The sequence below is a fragment of the Drosophila grimshawi genome, unplaced genomic scaffold (genome assembly GCF_018153295.1).
Source record: "Drosophila grimshawi isolate 15287-2541.00 unplaced genomic scaffold, ASM1815329v1 contig_311, whole genome shotgun sequence".
NCBI classification, from domain to species: domain Eukaryota; kingdom Metazoa; phylum Arthropoda; class Insecta; order Diptera; family Drosophilidae; genus Drosophila; species Drosophila grimshawi.
In genome coordinates, this window is record NW_025063098.1 from 14380366 (window position 1) to 14403772 (window position 23407).

General features: G+C 40.2%; 1 long non-coding RNA gene across 1 annotated transcript in view; it reads right to left on the reverse strand.

The window, feature by feature from the left end:
* The window catches only part of LOC122322527, a 41339-nt gene that overhangs the window by 11407 nt on the left and 6525 nt on the right, over window positions 1-23407 (reverse strand). The window contains exon 2 of the long non-coding RNA XR_006246676.1: window positions 200-341. This is a non-coding gene — a long non-coding RNA (uncharacterized LOC122322527). The remainder of the gene's footprint in view (window positions 1-199; window positions 342-23407) is intronic.

Sequence of the window (23407 nt, forward strand, 5' to 3'; positions counted from 1 at the left end):
CGCTTGAATCGCGTAGTATAAGTCGCATGAAGCGGACTAATATATTTTGTATTAAATACAAAGCTCTAAATAAATATAAACCCCAAGTTATAATAGTTGTGAGTCCAAGCAATTAATTTGTTTTTCTTCTGCTTTCTTTTCCATCCTGAATTCAATATCTCTGCATGCACAAAAACAGGCACAACATTTACATATTTACTTAGTTCGGCTGTCAGATATTTGTCAAATGGTCTGACAGCTGTGTGCATCTATCGCATCCGTCAATCCAACTACTTGTATTCTATAGGGTACGTTCGCTTCGCTTCGTAAATCTCGTTACAATTTTGCACTTTCGCTTCAGACTGGGACACATGCAAGCAAAAAGAAAAAAACAAATGTAATTTTTCTTTTCTGTATGAAATTTTATCATTTTGTTAGTTCAATTCGTTTTATATTTCGTTACGTACATTTTTGTTGTGTGTAGTTATTTTTTTTTTTTTTTTTTGTCAATTTTTCTTTTCTTATTTTTGCGACTGTGTGCTGCTCTTTTTACTTTATTTATTTAGTTATTGTATATATGTGTATTATTTTGTTGCTTGTGTATTTTGAATTTTTTATGGAACTTATACTCATGCAATGGCAAACGACAATAACAAAAGCAACGACAACAAATTTGTCTTGCAAAAAGTTTATTTTGCTTGTCACATTTTCTTATTGTAGTTGATAAACTTCCCGTTTCGTGGCCCAATCTACAGCAAAGGCCATGTCCAAGTGTCTATGACTGTTTATGGCCCGTCAGTCAGTCTGTCAGTCTGCCTGTCTGCCTGTCTTCATGTGTGTGTATGTGTGTGAATACATGTTTTCGTTTTTTATTATTCAGTAAATCAAATCAGTTGCCTAACAACTCAATCCAAACACTTGCAGAGCACGCTCCATGGACATGGTCGGCACACCTCTCCTCATCTTACTCTTCTCCTTCTATTCCCGCAGTACTTGAATAAACTTGTTCGCAGGACAGTCCGCAGGCTCCCGCTGCTGGGCATTCCCTCAGATACTTTCACACAAGTGCACCATGTACCACATATGTACATACACACAAACACAGACATATATGCGATATCTTTCAGTCCGCCTCACTCTCAACTGTCATTGGCATGTCTGTTGTTGTGGTTGTTGTTGTCGTCGTGGGTGATGTTGTTGCTGTTGTTATTGTTGTTGTTGCAGATGCTGCTGCTGCTGCTGCTGTTGTTATTTTTACAGTTAAGTCAATATGCAGCCGTCAAAAGCAACACTTGATACTGTTGTGTGCCACTTGCGTTGGCCAAGTCCGAATTCTCAGCCACCTTTTCTCTCTCAGCCATTCTCTGTCTGTCTTTCTCATTCACTCCCTGTCATCTACTCTTTCGCTGGATCTTAGTCATTTGACGACTTTCACAGTTATTGTGACTTTTCTTTCATTTTGTTTACAAAGTTCTGCACACAGTCATGAACTTAGCAATGGGGCAACATCAGAAATTTATGGTCAACCGAACAGAAAGAAATGCAAACAACTATAATATACATACTCACACCCACCAACACGTACACACACACACACACACAGTCAAAGCAAGTCCTGGTTAAGCAAAGGGTGACCATAATCGACTTATGTGCATAAGCCGTCGCCCAAAAAGCTTGGCCTATCGACCCGAAAAGCTAGCAGACTCCTGTCTCATAGACGCCAGCAAGATGCCGTATCAGACAGGATTGACTGTCAGATAGTTAGGCAGTTGTCGAGTGAGCACGTCAGTCAGTCAGTTAGTCAGTCAGTCATTCAATCAGATAGATGCCCTATTTTATGTGGCTTTGATGGTAGACTTTTTGTTCTTTCTTTTGCATTTGAGCTGCTGCAACGACAATGTAAATATCTTTAATGACATTCGTGGAAAAGCCGATTGTTACCAATCAGACATGCATAAGTCAAAAAGAGCTAAGCACTAAAGATGATTTCGTTGCTTACAAACATTTTACATTTCACTTTAGACAATTTGTAAATAAAGTCAACAGTGTTGAGGTTCTTGAAAAATCATCAACCAGTCATCTAAAATATCTAATCATTGTTTTACTTAAATATTATTGTAAGTGAGCAGCTCAAAGACCTTGGGAAATATTTTAATGTGGTTAATTAATTTGGCAATCTATTTAATGTTCTTTAAAACATTATAATTAATATGTATATGCATTTAGTGTAGTCCTAGTCCTAGTCTATTATTAATTTATAATTTTAAGCATATAAATATTGAAAGGTATTCAAATTGGGATCGAATTTTTTAAAATTGAAAAAATAATTTTAGCTGGTTTATTTATGTTGTTTTTGGTATGTTTTTATAGCAATATAAGCACTATTACTTGCCGCAACAGAGCTATAAATTGTGTTTTGAAAATATGAAGTATCGATTTAGTCCCTTGCTCATAATCGAAAAAAAAAAATTTTTTAATTTATGCGCCACAAAAAATCAATCATGCATATGGTACATGTAAATTGATTTAATGTGGTTAATGCAGTGCACAAATATATAGGATATACATATATATACAATTACAAAATAGCCACAACTGGCAGTAGTGAAATATGAGCTTATACATGTTTTCATATAAGTCTTAAAATATTTTTATTTTAATTTTAATTTATGTTTACATTGTTTTCAAAATCGAACTGCTTGAAATGTCGAGAAAACTATGATGAAAATAGTTTTGGTCTTTTTTCCAGTTACATAAATATTCTAAAAATATTGTTGTATTCAATCTGCAACCTATTAATAGTAACATCTTGCTAAGTTTTGACTTATTGATAGTCAGATGACAGCCCAATAAATTGATTTCTACTATTGGCATCGAAACTCTAGTGAGAAGACGTTAATGACTTATACGGCATACGGCATATGGCTTTAGTTTTTTTGTTTTTGTTTTTCTTTTTGAAAACAGTATTAGCTGCTGTATAGAACAAAAAGTGGCACGTAGTCTCCCGTCCGGCATCACTGTCGCCCCGTCCTGGGCATTGTTCTGGTGGAAACCTTTTTTACGATTTACGTGCCGTTTCCCCAGGCAGTGACTGTGCCACTCTCAGATGTCCGTGCCTCATGCATGGCTTTTAATAATGCTCATATTTTTATGGCTCGCCCAGACGGTGGACGGGATACGAAGGAGGAGACGTCATCACATTTCATGTGATTTTTTCTCGCTTCCTTTTTTATTATTTGTTGCTTTCGTTGTTGTTGTTGTTGTTTGTTTGTTGTTTGCAACTTTTGTTGCTTAAATTAACAAGTCCGTCCAGGCAAAAGGTACCAGCTCACACAGGCACATACACACACACACACACACACATTAAAACATATAAGCAGCATTGATGTTTACTCTGCTTAACCTAAATCCACTTTGATTGGTTTTTGGCAAAAGCCGCGAGACATTTTCGGTCAATAATGTGATGAAATTTTAATTATCCAATACGCATTCGAATTTCAATTTAAAACCCAGATGGCCGTTTGGCAGCTTAAAATGACAAAAAAAAAAGAAAACAAACAATTCGAATAAAAAAATGCAAGCAGTTTTTATTAAACAAGGGCAACAACAGTTTCACAGTTGCTGTTTTTGTATACCCTTCTTTTTGCAGGGTATAGCATATTTTAGAGTGGAGGAGATTTTCTTTGATAATTAATGTGTTACCTGAGCTGAGTTTTTATTTGGAATATATCTTTTGCCGGTTCCAGAGCAAGCTTTCTTTCTGGAGACGAATCCAGCGAAGTATAAATTTTAAATAAATTAAAATTTACTTCTAAAAAGTTTTTCCCTAATACTGAATATTGTTTAATAATGAAAATTGTCAGCAGAAGTCAACTATATTTCTTTAGTGTTCAAATTGGTCAAGAATTTAGCTGTTTTGCTTACAAGATTTTGCTTGACTGATTGCTAGGTTTTTGAGGCTGTCAATAGACTTGTTCAGAATACGACTTGACTTCCATCGAATGCAAACAGATGTATTCCAAAAGGGATTATCTGTCAAAGTAAGTTCTAGTTCGATTGGTCTGACACTTTTCGATAATTTTCTTAAAAGTTACACGAAGATGTTTTACGGCTTATATGCTTGTAAGAGTATTTCGAATTCGTTAGCATTTGCTCTGATATTATTTCTAGCTATTGTTGTCATTGTTATTCATGTTTTTTGTTGTGCTCGTATGTTTGTGTGCTTATTTACAGCCCAGCGGCATGTTTGTTGTAATTCAATTTGATTAAACAAACTTTGTGTTGTGATCAGCTCAGTTGAGCTGAGTTGAGTTGATTATTTGGGCATCAGCGCGCATTACCTGCCAGGCTCATTTCTTTTTACGCTGCATATTTAATGCAACACATTTTTATTATACTCTTGCGCTCGTGTGGATGTGTTGTGTGTGTGTAAGTGTGTGTGTTGTGTGTGGTTGTTTTTGTGCATCAGTGTGTGGTAAGGCAAAACACACAGAACAAGAAAGTTTAAATAAACTTTTAACTGGAAGGCATCAACGCAAGTTTGGTTCGTATGTCAGGCATCAGGCAGAAGGCAGCAGCAGACGCATCAGCAGAAGCATCAGCAGAACCATCAGCAGAAGTAGAAGCATCAGCAGAAGCAGAAGCATCGGGAGCAGCATCCATCTGGGGAGTTGTCAGTGTCGCTCCTCTTCCTTCCTGTGCTGTTCGTCTGCTAAGCGCTGACTTGCCCTGTGACGTCCTGCAGCAGCACCATCCAAAGTGTCCTGTGGCCCATTTGCCACTTGCTGCCGCAACAGGGGTGTCATCATCATGAACCCCATCCCCCCTCCCCCCTCACCTATCCACCAACCATCGTCTTTCCATTGTTATTGTTGTTGCTGTTGCTGTTGCTGCTGCCGAGGGTTTTTCGGTTGGCAAAAATGAAGTTTTTCTTTTGCCATGAATTGATAATGTACACATGTTCGTATATGGGGAGCTGCTGATACGATGCTGCTATTTGCATAACCATATACAGACTAGCATCTATGTGTCGTATGCGTATGTGTGTCTGTGTCTGTGTGGGTGTGTATTTGCAGATTATTTAGCCAAAAGTTGAAAGGTATTCGAAATTCTGCAGCCAAACTAAAACCCAAAACAAACAAAAAACAAAACCTTCAAAACTTTTATTAAGTTGAAGATATTTTGTTGAAATTTATACACATTCGCCATTTGCGATTTCTCGTTCTTCTCTCTCTCTTTCTCGCTCTCTCTCTCTTTCACCCTCTTTCTTCCCCTCTGCCACTCACTCTTCGCATTGTCTTTGCTATTTGTTTGTTGATGCTTTTTTTGTTGCTTGTGCCATTTTTTTGCACTTGGTCGTTAAAAACTACAACCAAATGGCTTGGTATAATATTTGGCATTTCTTTTGCATGCATTTTGCTTCATGGCGATTTATATTTTTAAATGGAAAGTTGAACATATAATAAACTGCAAAGAAATAGGAGCTGCTTCTGTTTTTTGCCTCGTTTTGTTTTTTCTCTTTGTTTGGCCCAAATATTGGCTGGCTCATCTGTGGCAAACGCAAAACTGTGCCAATTATTGTCCCTAAATTCGAAAAATTTTCGGACTTCTGAACTGATATGAAAAGCATTCAATGACCTTTCCTTTAGGCAGTAATCAAATTGAAAAATATTTCAACAATTTTAGAATGAAAATGGCTGTGAGTGCATTCACCTGAAATCAGATCATAATTGCATTTCAATTTCAATTATCTGGCCAAAAGCACAAGTATGCCATCAAAATGCACAGATTATTCACAAATGACACAAAACAATTGAGTTGTATATTTACATACGCATTGAATATGGAAAAAAAAAAAATGAAATCCTACACGCATTGTCAATTTTAAAACAACGTAATGGCCACTGGCAATATCCACAGGAGCAGCTATAATAAAAACAAGGAAAGTGTTCAGAGTGTCAGACGCGAAGATACTCTGCATAATGAATTTAAATCACATATCGAACAGCACCTACAAACACACAAAGAAAATATATCATTTACCAAAACACACTGAAATTAAACCAAAAAAAAAACCCCCCGAAAGATGGGAGGAAGACATAAGATAAAAACGTAGATATTTTTTTTTACATTTTTGGTTTGCTAATTTTCTAAAATGAAATCGATCTTTCTCAAGATATGGTCAATTGCAAGCATTATTAAATGAAAGTTTCGATTTTTGTATAACTTTTCTGTGCACAACTTACGAGGGTATAAAAACCACTACAGAAACATCTAAATCAGATGCATAATACTCATTAGGGAGAAATCTGCATGGTATTTGCGCCGAAGCGAAAATCGATAGTCAAAAGCCAGCAATAAATTACCCAAAAATTATGATAAAACACAGAAAAACGTAGCAAACAATGTAGCTAATTCAAGATGAGCAGTCGTGGAATACATTTACTGTGAGTGCTCGGGAATGGACTGAAGTGTCATTTGGAAAAACATATTTATAAATAATTTCCATGCTAATATGCATTTTATGTAATTAGCGGTTAAAATAATGAATACACTACATAATTATCGCCCATTTCGCTGACCGCACAGCATGGCAGCGACAATAATGAACTCGACGCAAGGAAAATCAGAGGGGGGAGTGAACAGATGCAGATTGCTACACACATACAACATATGCATGTGTATGTGTGTATGTGTGTGTGTGTGTGTGTATCTATAATGTGCATATTATATTTGTAGTTTGGCACTTATCGCTGCATGCGCAGCTATTTATGTGTGTGTGTGTGAGTGTGTGTGCGTGTGTGTGTTGGCATTAAGGCATTAGCACCGCAAAAACATCAACTAATTGTGCATTTTAGAGATAATAAACACTGGCAACAAGAGAATTTATTATTTCAGGCTTGATCCGCATTGCGTACAGAGAGAGAGGGAGAGAGATGGAGAGTGAGATGGAGAGTAAGAGGGAGAGTGAGAGGGAGAGAGCCAAGAGCTTAGCCAAGTGACAAAAGTTTGACACCGCATATGTGCCAAATTAATAAGCATCGCATTTATTAGCAGTCAAATAAGGAGATAAGTGTCAGTCGTACAGCAGCTGCTGCTGCTGCTGTTGATGCTGCGCGGCGAGTCCCCCCGTAAAATATTCAAATATTTAATTTGAATGGCATGCCAGTCAAACCAAACCAAAGAGCCAACCAGCCAAACAGTCAGAGTGCCAACACTAACACGCCCACACGGCATATATTTCAAGTAGTTAAGCGCATTAGCGGCACTTTTGGTTGGCTTTGTCACGACGAGCCACAGCTGCTGCTAGAGTGCCCCATGCCCCCCACCCTCCCTCCTCCTTTTTTTTTGTCCCATACATGTGCATATGGCAGTTATCGCACATCGCACATACGCAGCGTGTGCCGCAGCCAATTAAAGTTCTTAAGCCCCCCCTGGGTGGTGGTAGTAGTAGCAGTGGTAATGGTACAAAACCACTACTTCACAGTAAAGCACAGTTGGCAACTTGTGCATTATCCGGTGCAATTGTTTAATGAACTTTTCCACACTCTAATGACTTCATTAACAAGAATCAAAAGCGCAAAAACTTTTGCATCACATGCGCGTTTCATTGTCATTTTGTTGTTGCATGGTTGCTTGCAAAATGTTTTGCGTCCATTTTTAATATGCACATCACAAATTAAAGTCACCAACGGCAAAATGCACTAAATGCCTGCATACATTTCACATTTTAATAAATCATTTTGTGTTTTAGTAATGAGCACACAAATTGTGCCGTGCCCAGAACGCAGCTCAAATATTAATGTCATGTCAAACAGCAATTACAACGTGTTACAACAATAACAACAACAAGAGCAACCGACAACAACAACACTAACAAATGTGGCATTCATACTTTAGACTTCGCACACTTGAGCAATTTGCCAAATAAATCATTATTATTTCATCAAATTTGTCATTGATAATGTTTAAATGTTTAGAATGTCCGTTTGCGTATCGCTATGTGTGTGTCGGTGTGTGTGTGTGTGTGTGTGTGTGTGTGTGTGTGTGTGTGTGTGTGTGTCGGTGTGTGATAGATATCATTGAACCTTAAGAGAATTAAATTTTACCAAAAATTTTGGAAATTTGCATACGAAATGCATTTTATAATCCATTCCAGAAAGTCCTTATCGTCAGCAACCAAATATGCACAATAAACTTGAACACGCAATAAGAAAGCAGCAACAACAAATATAACAAACAATAGCAATTGTAGATAGAAATGCATGTTAACAAAATTGCTGACAATTATCAATACACATACAGATATACACACAGATACACACACAGATACACACATGAATACACGTGTATAAACATCCGCACCGTTAGGGCAAACAAATTGTGATTTAATAGTTAAATGTATGGACATGATTGGGCAATACTTTAAATCGAATTAGTTGCTGGCAGATGTTTATTAAATTTATATGGATCTGTCTGTTCAGTTGACTTTCATTAGCTGATTTAATTTTGGTTAATGCGCAACGCAAATTTGCATTTGTAGTTGAAACATTCATAACTCAAATTGTCAACTTGCTTACAACATATGACAAGGCTTATCTTTCTCTCCCCTCTGCCCCTCTCTCTGTGCGCATATTTGAGATATTTGAAAGCGAATTTCATGCACTAAATCAAATTTAATTTGATTATCAAATACATATGTGTGCTGCACAGCCAGAAACTACCAATTTAATTGGTCAAATAATATTTACAAACATTTGAGAAATGTGAATATTAAATTGTTTGGAAACTTACTTAATTCACTTTATCATTATTACCAATTAATTGCGATTCTATTCACATTTCAGCTGTTGACCACTTTTCCATCTAATTGATTTCCATACACTCTCTAATCATAATAAGTCAAATTAATCCCACTAATTAGTACTTTTAATTGGTAATATTGATTCCTGAGCTTAACAGCTCCAATTTTTACTCAATATGATTTTAATTGTGAGCTTTATAATATTTAAGAATTATTAAACAGATTCAGTCCAATGTATGTACATAAATTACTAGATTGATTTGACCACATCCTTTGTACATATATTTGAATGGAATAGAGAGAGAGAGAGAGAGGGAAGAACTTGAATTAAATTAGCTCATCATGTATATTTCTCAATCAGCATAATAGTCAAGTCAATTTTGGTTTGTGCTTCACAAAGCATTTAACCGAATAATCACATATAGGAAGCAGCAGCTAAAACAATTGAAAGGAAGCCGCAACAAATAATTTATACGTTTTTGGAGGACTTATCAAAATGTATGATCTATTGATTTATGCATATAATAATGATAATCATTTATCATTAACAAAAAATTAAGAATTTGATTGTCACAGGTGAGTGAAAGTGCTTGCCGCACCGCGTGTCATTATGCAACATCACAATTAATTATACAATCAAACATACAAACACACACAGCACACATGCATATATCTATGGGTAAATAAGTATCTTATTTGCATAATTCATGTGCGTTCGCATTGAAGGCAATAGCGATAAAGTATCGAGCCATAACAGTTAGAGAGCAGTCAGAGTGGAACGCAAATCCTTTTCACTTACCCACACCGCAGAGAGTGGCAAATGCACAAGCGGATTTCCGTCAATGCCAGGCACTTGAGAATTAATATCAATTTGTATTCATTTGTGAATATTACAAAAGGATTATACAAAATTAATTAAAATTTGCACAATTTACGTTCGAAGGCTTCGTCGCTTCGGTGGCATCGTCTGTGGCATCAACATCGACAACATCGACAAAGACATCGTGGGCAACGTTGGACGGGCGCGCGCATTTGCTTGTCGCAGGGATCTGTGGGAAAAGTTTCGGACAGTTGGCGAGGCGCGAGTGTTGGCGCTTAATGGAGTTTAATCGCATTGATGAGCATCAATTAATCATGCCGCAAACGCAAATGACAACGCACACACAGACACAGACACAGACCAAAGCGCACAGCCAATAGTACTCCAAATCCAAAACGGCGCGCATCTTTCACTAAGCCCGCACATTACGCATACGACACGTACGCCAAGGAAAAAAATCGAATTGCCAATTAAAAACTGAGAGAGCTGGTGAGAGATGGAGAGAGTTGGCAATTACACCATAATCGAATACAAGCACACACACACACACACACACACACACCCATCCCCTAAAACCAAAAAGAGAAACCGCACACTTAAAGCACTCAATAAACGGCATCATTTGTGCTGGCTGTCAAGGAACAAAAACAGCAACAGCAACAGCAACAACAACTGTGAACTTGGAGCATTGCCTGCGCTAAGGACTTTAAGTCCCGTCGCACCTGTCGCCAGGACAGGCAATTGCCAGCGATTCCGACTATATACAAACAAACAAGCCATTATCATAATGCGCTCCAAAGATGCCGAAGGAGTGTCACAGCCAAAGACGACATCGATGACGATGCAGACGTCGAAAAACACACCAAGAACAAACACACACATCCACAATTACACACACACACTTACACACACACACACCCACACACACACACACACACACACACACACACACACACAAAACATGCACGCGAACACCTTTTGGCATTCTGGTTAACTGAAGCACGCGATATGATGGCAACGACAAAAACTGGCAACAGTTCGTGTTCGCATAACTGAGCATAATCGACGCCTTTCGGTTATAATTAACTCATTAAAGTGAAACGTCAGCCGCAGGATGTGGCAGCAATGCTGACAGAAGGCAAGCCATCAAAGCGCACATGTAATCCGATACTCGACGACGTTGACGTCAACGTCGCCGTCGCAGTCGCCGTCGCAGTCGCCGTCAACTTTGAGCAACAGCTGCTAATAGTCACAGAGTGGTGGGTGGTTGGGTGAATGGATGCGTGGATGGGTGTTTGGGCTGTTTAGCTAACCAACCGTAACCCACACATACTCGTAAATAAGAAATGAAATCAAAGTTAACATTTTGTAAATCTGGTTTTTATAACTTTTGCCGCGAGAGAGCTATGCCACCGCACGACGATGCCATACACACATTGACGCCAGAACCAAACTCCTAAGGCATACGAGATGTGAAATTGCAATTAAATTAATGTCACGCATACGCCGCGTATACCATGAATGCCACCAACTCTCTTCCTCTCTCTCTCTCTCTCTCTCTGTCTGTATCGCTCATATGAAATGGAACAGGAAATGCGGAAAAGCGGGCCACATAGCTCAGGTTTTATTGCTGAGCCACAAACAACAGCAGCAACAACAACAGCAACAATTAGTGCGTGTTGCCAACCAGCAGCAGCTGCTACTCACGCTTGTTATATGCTGAGGGCCCGCGCGAAATGGCACTGGCTGACTGGCGTCGGGGGGGAGGTGGCTTGTGCGCTGCATATAAATCGATGCTGATGTTGTGAAAATTTGCCAAAATAACTACAGACATATACTTGCCAAAAGCAATTAAACTGCTAAAACCACATTTTGTGCGAGAAATAATTGCGAAAATGCCAAAACATATGGCCAAAGCCGACCAACAAGCATCCTATTGGCAAAAACAGCCCAAATACATGCAACAACAGCAACAACAACGACAACAACGACAACCAGGAAAAGGAAAAAAAGCAGTCGTCAGCCGCGTTGCCAATTACAATAACGTTCAATGCGGGGGCGGTGCGTGGCATTGATCGACGTAACCCACAAAAAGTCAAGCCAAATAAATAGGCCGACAAAAAAAAGAATAAAAAAAATAACATCGACAAAAAAGTAAACAAAAACGGCAAATTCCAACAACAAATCAAATATATTATAGCGCAAAAACAAACCAAAGTCAATGCCACCTCCAATAACAATGCCACCACCGCCTCTGTGATGCGGGTGGTTCAACGATGATGTGCATGGCAATGGTGGCCATTGCCAAAATGCCAGCACTGGCAGCACAATTCAGTTGCGGTAGCTTTGTTTACACTTTACAATAGGATTTTGTGGGGCTTTTTCCAAAAATTTCGAGTTTTTTTTTATTTTTTATTTTTTTTTGTATTGTTGGTCGACTTTAAATCTAATGCGATCATCATACATATATAGCGGCAAAACTGTGAAAATCATATGCATTTCAGCAGCAACAATTGCTAGTGAATAATGACATATGTACGCTCCAATTAAATGGCCTGTAAAGTCATGTTTATTGTTTACACTTATATTTAAATTATATTTGTGAATATTCTGAATATATCTGAATTAATTTCGATGTAAGAGAATTTTACAGAGCGATATTAAATTCGAAAAACTATTTTCGCGCCACTCTTTTGATGAAAAAAATGATTGAATATTTCACTTAACTTCTAAAGGTTTTCTTGCTCTCAATAAATTATTGTTATTAAATTAAAAAAAAAAAGAACAATTCTTATAAAAAAAAGCGATTTCCATTCGTTTCAGCTTTATCACAGATTTCATCTATTTTATCTGACCGACTTTTGAAAGATAGCAAATCTATGCAAATATGTAAATAAATCATGTATATAAATGCATATACATCCGCCAAGGGTTAAATATATATATATATATATATATATATGTGTGTAATCAAATTGAATGCACTACACAACGAAAGAGACAAAGATCCATTATAGTTTGACAGCGCACAAAGTAGGCAACAATTTATCAGGTGCTCAGTCGGTTATTGAACAGAGAGACAGATAGACAGATAGACGGCAGATATGCATATACATTGTACATGTATAAGCTGAAATTGTCTCAGCTGACTGAGAAATTCCAATTGCCTCGCTTCGTAGCGCACAAATACGTACAGCGAAGAAGAAGAAGGAGAAAAAAACGAGAACACAGAAAAAAGAAATCACAACAAGAGCAAAGACAACGACAGCAACAACAACAGCAACAATAACAAAAATAACGGTGAAAATGAAAACGACAAAACAAAATGAATGGCAATCGCGGTTCAGTCGTCGCCAGTCGCGCGAGTGAAAGACAAATTAAGATTATAAAAAAAAAATAATAATAATAAAAATACACAGCAGCAAGCAGCAGCAAGCGAAAAAAAAAAAACGAAATGCGAATTGATTGATTGATCTATCAAAAGTGTATACATATGTACAAATATATTTGTGTGCGTGTCTCTGTGTGCCTGTTTGTGTGTGTTTGTGTCGTGCGTTATGTGCGTGAGGCAGCCAGTGGTTGACTGCGGCATCCCTCGGCGCGTATCTGTAACTGCGGCAGTAGCAGTCGCAACAGCGGCGGCGTCTTTGTGATTTGACAGACAAACTGACAGCAAGACGCGGTCTGGGGCAATGCCGCGGGCAGTGGCACAGACAAGTAGCGACCTGTGACTGCCTGTCGCCGTTTATGTATGCGCGCGACCCCTCCCCCCGTCCACACCCCAACCACAGTACGCCCACTATTCCGTCACCTGCCTTGCTGCCTTCCTGCTCAGTCAGCCTGCGTATTGGGTGTGTGTGAGTTAGGGAGGGACAGCGGGGGAGGCAATGCGTAGGTATGTGCCTATGATGCTGTGTTTGTGTTTGTGTTTTCTGTGTGTGTGTGTGTGTGTGTGTGTGCGACACGTAGCACATTTTATTTTCCAAGTAATAAATCAATTTTCCGCACCACTAAAAATGAAAACGAAAAACGAATTGAAGCTGAAGCTGACGCTTCCTATCGACTGAAGTGTGCATGGAGCTGGGTGGCAGGAAGGGTAGGTTGTGATTGGGCAATGGGGCATCGGGCTTGGGGCTGGGATTGCCTGCCTGACTGACTGCCTGCCTGCCTGCCTGCCTGCCAGGCGGTCACAGCTGCTTGGGCTGTGCGAGTGTGACGGAGGTGGGGGTGGGGTTGGGGGGCAACAGGCGGTACACCTGAGAAGAGCGTAAATTAAAGTCACTAAATCAAAAAAATTCCCAAAAACACAAAGCAAACGAGAAAGTTAACATTTGTTTACGTGGTTCTTCGACTGGCGCGCCTGGAACTAAGATTAGCAGGCAGTATAAAAGGGGCGACACTGGCGAGGGTGTGTGGGGAGGGGAACAGCACGACTTGGTCTATGGCTGTCCAGCTACAGTCATTTATTGGCCAAAGTTGGCCAGGAAACGCATAAAGGAACGGGCTCCCCGAGCAAATGAGCAACTTGGCGCTCAACAACAAAAAGTAAGCAAAACAATTTGCTGTTTGTTTTTTTGTTGTTGTTGTTGCTTCTGTTGCCGTTTTTTTTTTTCTTTACTTATTTGTTGTTTTTTTTTTGTTCTGTTGGTGTTCTGTTTTCCACCTCGACTTTTACTTCATCCACTTGTGCGCTGGCCTTCAGCAGCCCGTGTGTGCGGCCAGTGCGGCAATTTGTTTTGAGTGGGGTCGCTGGGCGCTAAGGGGGCGAGATTGGGGGCGCTGCGGCGTCAAAGGCAGCAAAACAAATCAAGTCAACAATCAGCAGAGCACACACACACACACACACAGACACAGACACGCACACATAAACACACATTTAGACATTGAGGCAGACACTCTGTAAAAGTTAATGTAACGGCGCATTTAATTGCACGCACGGCACGAAACCAACGCTTCAGACTGCCCACAACCCCACAACGCCACAGCCAACCAGCCAACCTGCCAACCACCCAAAAGCCATACCCACACCATGGCCACAAAAGTGTACAAGCGTAACTTTTTGCTCAGGGCACTTACTTGGCTTTTTGGCCCCGCCGTTCAGGTGAGACTTGCTCTCGCTCAAGTAAGTAAAAATGGCTATTAGCCAAAGCATTTTATGCGGCTCTCTTGCTCCTCTTGCTTGGGCACACCCATTTGCCCATTGGCTATTGCCCATTGCCCATTTGCCCAGGCAGTGGCCGTTCTGACTTACACTTACAATCTATGTGTGTGTGTGTGTGTGTGTGTGTCTGCCTGCCACTGGCAGCTTTTGTTGCCTAATGCGCTTTGCTATTTTTTTTTTAATTATAACCCAAGTTACCTGTGAATGAAAAGTAAAAGGGCTGCCAAGACGGCGACGATGACGACGACGACGACAAAGCAGCAGAAGACGACAACGACAACGACAACAACTACAGGAAAGACAAGGCAGCATCCTCATCCGCATCCTGGGCCAGGAAGTGGCGTCAGCCAAGACACGAAAGCCCTGTAACAGACACACTTAAATGCCTTTTAGCTGCAGCAACAGCGAAAAAATCGCTGGCAACAATTTTAATTGCGTAAAGTGTGCAGTTTCCCCACCCCTAACGCCTCTCCATCCCCTTCTCTCTCTCTCTCTCTCTCTCTGTCTTTTGCAATCAACCCATCTGTCTCTATCAACATCTCTATCTCTGGCTATCTCGCTCATTCGTGCGCCTTGGAATTTTTGCCGTCCGTGTGGTGTCTGCGACACCAAAGGCCAAGCTGCAACAAAATTAAATTACTCATTCGCTCAGTTGGTCAACAGCAGCAGCAGCAGCAGCGTTGGCAGCATTGGCAGCGCTGCACCCAAGACTGCAATGGATTTATTGTTAATTGGAAATGAGGCATGCTCGGACTATTTGATGCACAAAATATTTCCGCCACTCAACGGGAGACCTAAACGGCTTCACATTGCTCTCGAAAACAAAAAAAAATAAAAAGAAAAGCCAGCCAAAGAAGGAGAAACAGACGAAGAAAGAAAGAAAAATGCTGACAAATAGCACGCGTAATTAGAAATTAAGTTGCCGTTTCGGTGACCGTGTTTTAGATGATTAAGTAGTATGACAATTGAAGTGGGAAAGCGGAGACTGCAAGAAGAACACAATTTGCTGGCCGGGTCGGGCTGGGCTGCCTTAATATTAATCAATAAGTACGTTGTAATAAGAAGTCTGCACACACACACATAACTGAGCCAATACATTTATGTATTGTTGGCTTACATTGCGTAATTATACAAACGTATATTGTAAGCATGTCTGACATATTTGACAACAGGGTTAAACAGTGGCTTACCAATAAATTGTAAAATAAACCCACATGCACATATAGCCATAAGCAGTTGCGGGTTAAGATCGTACAAATCACTTCTCTTGACAAATATTATCTATTTATATCCAATGATACCAAAATGTTATAAATTATAATAAATTGTCTTTTTCAGGCTGATGTTATTAATTGAGCCTGCTTCAGGCAATTATGACATCAATATAAATTATAAGATGATTTTAAAATCTGTTTACTGTTTACTGTTTCCTGTTCATACGTTCATTTTAAAATTCATTTCATTTTTTAGTTTAAATTTCGATATTAAAATATAATCTATTTAGCTTCTTTTATGATTTATTTATTTATTATTGATGTACACTTCAACTTTTATTTATATGAAGCCCATTAAGCTTTTTTATCAGATGCTTATGTTCTTTATCAATAATCTAATGATTAAAATCAGCAACAGTTCAGCAACGTACAAATAATTGAAAAGATTTCATTTAACCAAATAATAAAAGAATATATGTTCAATTCGATTGGTAATTATGATAAAAATAAACAAATTAAACCTTTAATTGATTTTACTGCTAAATTGCGCGAATGTCTTTTGCAATTAATAACCGTCCAAATTGGCAATGATACATATTTTCAGAGGCAAAGCCCATATGGAATACACATTTTTAAAAGTGTGATTATTCCTAAAGTACCAAATATTTGGCCATTAGCACTAATAATTCAACGTTTAATAAAGCAGCAACCAAAGAGTATATTTATTATATCTCTGATCTATTTGTATGGATGTAAACTAATGGAGTTGCAATTTTCAGCTGCAATGCAACTCAGTCGAATTGCTATCGAGGTATCGATTAAAGCAGAATAATTTAAATTGTCGACAGAAAAATACAGCTCCAACAATTACATACACTCATACAGGATATATGGAGATATGTATTAAGTTTATTTTTCCTTCGTCACCCTTTGGTATTTTTATATAAATGGCACTGTGGCAGAACGGCTAATTGCTGACTGCTCACATTTTGTTCGTTGAGTTGAGAAAAAAGTGTCGCCTGTGGCAACTGAAACTTTCAAATTTGCAGAATGTGTCCTCTGCTGGCCACAGTGGCGAGCAGTTAAATTACTTCTCATTTATTTTAAATTGTGAAAAATATGTGCGAATGTTCAGCCAACAGCCATTACAAGATGATACCGAACAATGAGTGGAACTCGAACGAATGCAACTACGAGTGCCAGTCCGAATACTGGTTTGAATACCACTGCGAATACAAGAAGCGAACAGACAAACGCTGGCCAGCAATGAGCAAAAGCCAATGCAGAAGCACGATAAAAGTGTTGTACAATTTGAGCGCGAAATACGCGCTGTATATTTTCAAATAATGTGAAAAGTTTTCGCCAATGTTCTAGAAGGAAAACATCACAGCATAGGCAAGGGCTTGGCGGGGTGTGCAGGGATGTGGAATGCAATTGTGAGCTGCCAACCAGTAGATTTCAATACACATATACAATGTGTTTGTGTTGCTTTGTCCCTATTGTCCTGCATTTTGGATGCTTTGGCTGCGTGAAATGCAATTTCTCATATTTGCATAACTGCAGACAGCCGACAGCAGATAGCTCAAAATAAAGTTGAAATTTGCAGTGCAGTGGCTGCGGTTGCAGCCGCCACATCAGCAACAGCAGTAATAACAACAACTTTAATATCCCCAGACTGCAATGCGTAATTGCCCGCCGGCAGCAGCAGCAGCAGCAGCAGTCGCCGCCAACAAAACTCTTGCGGGGCAAAAGCGGGCCAGCAACAGTAGCGGAATCCTTCCGCTCGGCTCAGAGGCTGCTTTCCGGCCAGCAGTTCAAAAAATACACCACACGAACCAATGGACGGATGGGCGGATGGGCGGACGGACGAATGGACGGATGGACTGACTGAGCGACGAGCGCGCAGCATTGCAACCAAATTCAAATCAACGGAGTTACGCCTGCATACAATGCTCTAGCCTCATCACACACACGCACACACCCTTACACACACACACACACACATGCTAAAATGTGCAAGTAGATGTAAGACAAAGCATACTTTCGAGCGCAAATAACAGGCGGAACAAGCGAAACAAGCGAGAAAGCTAACAACTGGGCGCACCCGCCGGAACTGTGTTTATTCTATTAGGACACACACACACACACTCACACACACTCTCACACACTCACTGACACACATAAGCACAGCCGTACACACACTCACACATATATATATAGATGGACAGAAAAATTAGAACGGCAGCTAGCATTCCAAATTATACGCACAAAAGCAAACAAGTGTGCCAAGCAATGTCGAGTCCTGCCAACATCATCGATGGCCAAAGCAAACATAATTGATATCGTAATCAATTCAAAAATCCCGCAAAACTAAAAACAGCACTGGCTATGAAAACAACGTTGTCCTCGTCGTCGTCGTCGTCGTTCGCTGCCAGGATGCTGAGCACATGGCCACATGAACACGATGGCAGCGTATGGCCACAGGCATGTCAGCAATGCGCACGTAGCCCTCGACACTTTACCACTCCGCGTCGCAGACGCCCGCCAGCGCCACCCACAAAGAACAGTCTCCAGGCTCCTCCCATACCCAATCTTATAAGTATGTTTATGTATGGGAAGCTAGTGTGTTTTTGTGTGTGTGTGTGTGTGATGTGTGGCAGTGCGTGCCACTCAATCAACTCTGAAAAAGTCTACAAATATTAGCCCCTAATGCCATTGAGACCAGGACCAAGACGTAGCCTAAGACGAGCGAGATGATGCTGCTGCTGCTGCTGTTGCTGCTGCACACACGCCCAACTCCATGCCCATAAAAAAGTGGAATTGTGTATAAAAATGAAGCAGCAAAAAAAAAAGACAGAAAAAAAGTGGCAGCTTCAAATAAAATTGTTGCGACAAAGGCTCCAACAACAACAACAACAACAGCGAAGGCAGTTCAAGGAGCCAGCCAAAGGAGCTGCATCGGGCACGACGATAACATTAAGACGAAGTATCGAAAAAATGTGTAGTGGCACACACACAAACACACACACACACACACACACAAAAGAAGCTGAGGCAACGGCAACGGCAACAGCAACGGCAACGACAACGACGCCAACGCCGTCGACAAGGACACAAAAGCAGAATAACAACACAATCAAGCGACGCTCGCGCGCTTCAAGGATGAGAATATTGGGGGGTGGTGGGGCAGGAACAGGGAAGCGTGTCTGGGCATAGGCGGCACTGCATAACTTGGCAGCGTCAGAGAAAGCGGCACGTAATAACATTTTTCTAAAGAAACCAAAAAATAAGCAAGTACTTCTTATGTTAGCCACGCCGACGATTGCATACCCTTGCAGAAATAAAGTTTAACTGCTCAAATCTAAGTTGTCATTCAGAAAGTTGCATGAAATTGGGCTCCGATGTTAATTTGTGGAGCAAAATAAGATGGTCAACTAATGTGGTTGGCTTGTTCCCATTGGAGCTATATGATATATTTGTCCAGTGTTTAAATGAAGAACCCAATAACTAGTGAATTTAATCCGTTTTGAAAGCAGAAGAAGACTAACAAAATTCTTCATTAATCGACAAGTTTTATAGTAGTCCGATGTCGATGACCAATCTTTGTACCAATATAAGGATAAATATTTATGAATCGAATATACCAATAATAGTATAATATACAAATATGGCTGATGCTGATCAAAAATATAAATAAGTTAAGGCTGCAATGCATTACAAACGTCACAGCAATATTAGAATACCCTTTGCAAGGATATGAAAAGGACTGTTATAGCATAGCGACACAGATGAAGACGCAGACGTCAAGCGAATCCGAAGCTGTGGCTGTGGCTGTAGCTATAGCTGAGTCCACAGCCGAACTCTCGAGTCGTGGCAAAAACGTGCGTGGTGGTGTCCTGGTGTCCCGGCGCTTGTGGAATGCTGTCAGGAGACAAGTTATTGTTTTTGATTTCATTTTTCTTGCGTTTTTTTTTCATATTTTTGCGACTCCTGCCCACTTTACGGGCAAGCCAACGTTTTAGGGCATCAGCATGTGGATATGACTGTGGCTGTGGATGTGAATGTGACTGTGGATGTGGATGTGGATGCGGATATGCGAATATGTGAATACGTTGAACTGCTTATTTCCATACAGGAATGTATATGCTCGCCCCCAAATTGGCTAGTTTGGCTAATCGAGGCATTTGCCAGCGGCATAAGCTGGATTTCTTTTTGGGATTTATATTTTTATGACTAGATGGGAAAATTGCCTCCGGCTGCGTTATTATTATTATTATTATTATTATTATTTTTATTTTTATTAAAAGTGCGTATAATCCAAATGGACCAATATTTTCAGAGTCAGCAGCTTGGAAATAATTGCACAATGGGCCAGGTGTAGAATTGAAATTGACCCAACTTAAGCTCTAGAAGGAGATTATTATATTCAGCCTTCTAGATTTAGAGCTCATTCTTAGCTTACAAATCTTTGCAGGGATGCCCAAATGTTGGTTTATATTTGAAAAGACTTAAAGCCTATGGTGGCAATCGAATCGTGGTATGAAAAGCAACAAAATTGACAACTTATTGAGTTTAGTTTTTGCCACAAAATCTTTTCGAAGGAAAAATAATTATAATGTTGTAGTCGAGACCACTTAACTCCAAGATAACCTCTATCTATGCAGGTATTTATTATAGATGCACAAGAATGCAACATGAATGAAAAAAAGAAGGAAAATGTATTTTTAACTTTTCCTGTCGAGCAGTCCAGACCGTGACTCTGTTCGTCTACTATAAGCAACACTGTAATTTTCTCGCTTAATAATAAATTAGCACACTTCTTTTGGAATTAATTCGCATGTCAATAAAGAATTCCCAACTGGGTTGAACTCGGTATTGGCCATTGATATTAATTAGTTCGTAACTCGAGCTGAACATTGTTCAACTTAAAATAAATAAATTTGACATTAGCCTTATTATTATTATTATTTGTTGATATGCCATTTTTACATAAGAATTAATCTTACTTTGGCGGCGACAAGGTTCTCATGTTGAAAAATGTGCCGTGATAGTTGAAGAAAGTATCAAAGAAGTTATATGAAATGGTTGCTATAAGAAAATTATAAACCTAATTGGTTGTTAATTGTTTCGAAACAAACTGAATAATCTTGTTCGAGGAATTTACTTACTTGCAACAAAGTTCCAACTAACTGAGGGTGCAAAGCTAATCAAAGTACGAAAGCGATGAAATTCGTAAGCTATGGCTGAATAATATACATTGTAATATATACCCATCTATATCAATCAATCATTCCAGCGGCAATATAACTTGCGCTATTTCTCTTGTCTCTTGTCAGACACAGCGGCATCATTAGGCTTGCAGCATTTCAGAATCTCGCCAGCAACTCTGTGTTTTGCAGCACTCGCAAACTAACTTTGAAACTTTCTAATAAAATAGCCCTAGACCGTTACAAGCGCTGCTCTTTCTCTCTCTCTCTCGCCCTCTATATATATTTATATATATATGTATATACATATATAAACGCCGAAAGGTCCATTGTGGCACCAGCAGGACCACGATGACGACTCAGCAACGGCCTCTGTGCAGCTAATGTCGTTGCTGGCGGCGCCAGAAGAAACAACCATAACCGCAACAGCAGCAACAGAGGCAGCAGTCGCGGTGGCAGCAATACTTCTTCGGGCGCAACAAACAATGATGCCGCACTAAACCCGCAGCCAAAACTCAAACTTAAACGCAAGAGAAAAACTCATTCTCATCTCTGGTGTTTTCAACTTTTTTGCAGCAGCAGCAGCACCCCTTCCACAACCACCCAGTTAAGTTCACAAGTTGTGTTTGTACGTGCACACGCAACAGACAGAATGCAGTTTTAAGTTACAAAAGAGCACCACAGAGTAAAAAGCTTTTTTCGTCAACTGCTCTTTTACTCTGCTCTCTCTCTCCCCCCTCTCTCTCCCACTCTCTCTCTTTCTCTCTCTCTCTCTTTCGCTCTGTCTCTCCCTGAGTGTGTTGCTCAACGCTTAACGCTCAGATGGCGCTCAGTTGTTCGTTTCCACTTGTTTCAATCGGTGAGTTGCTGCTGTGTCTCTGTATGGGTGTGTGTCTGTGTGTGTGTGTGTGTGTGTGTGTGTGTGTGTGTGTGTGTGTGTGTGTGTGTGTGTGTGTGTGTGAGTGAGTGAGTACTGTGTGTACAGCACACATACATGGCCACAACATCCGTTACAATTTTTTACGACTAAGACTCCGTCTGGCGCTGGTGCTGACGTTGATGTTGATGCTTTTGGCGGCGGCAGCAGCAGCAGCAGCAGCAGCAGCCACTGAGATGCTTTGTGGTTGCGCTATTGCCGTTTCAAGTATGCCAGTGTGTGTGTGTGTGTGTGTGTGTGTGTGGGCTTGTGTGTGTGTGTGGGTGCATGAACATGTCGCATTCAAGGATTGAGGAAATTTTTGTGGGTTGGCTTCAGTAATGATATGGAATGTGTTGGAATTTCAAGAAGTTACTCCAGATTTCTTTATTTATTTAAATGAGCAGCAGCTAACGGAGAGAGAAATGCCACAGTGTGTGTGTGTGTGCGTGTGCGTGTGTGTGTGTGTGTATCTCTGCCACACCAATGTCTGTATTTGAGCTCATATTTGTGTCTGTGGTTGTGTCTGTGGCAATGCCGACTCTTGTGGCTGGGCAGCCAGCCAACCAGCCAACCAGCCAGCCAGCCAGCCAGCATCTTCAATTGACTGACTCGACTCGCTGGCTGTGACGGACTAACTGACTGTCTGACTGAGCAGCGTACAACTAAATGAGCGTTGTTATCAGTCTCTGCTCAACTCCCCATGCATCTAACTCACTGAGTGTGTGTGTGTGACTGTGCGTGTAATTGTAACGGTGGCAAAGGAGCGCTGAGCCAGCAGCTAACAGCTAACAGCTAACAGCAATCGGCTAACAGCTAACCAGCAACGTCATTGAAATTTATGCACGTTGTACATTCATGTAGTGATATTTGTATTGGGAATTAAAACTATGCCCCCGGGATTATAACCTAATTTTGGCATTGTGCGATTTTGCTTCTTACTCCATGCTTCTTGCTGCTTGCTTCTTGCTGCTTGCTTCTTGCTACTTGCTACTTGCCGTACGTCTTTTGAGCGCCTGCTACCCTGCCACTCCACGGCTATCGTCTATTTTGGGGTTCTCTCGTTACCGTTTTTACTTTTCATTGCTCTTGTTTCCGTGTAATTAAAATAAAGGCGTGGAGTAATTGCTGAGGTCAGTGAGCAGCACTCGTCGAGTACTTTGGCTACGTATCTCCCACGTAATGCTAACTAAGCGCACAGCGCAACGCTGAAATTAACACTTTTTTTGTTGTTGTTCTGGTTCTTCTAGCTACTCGTTTTGTTTTTTATGCTTTCGTTTTGGGTTGCTGTTGTTGATGTTGTTGTT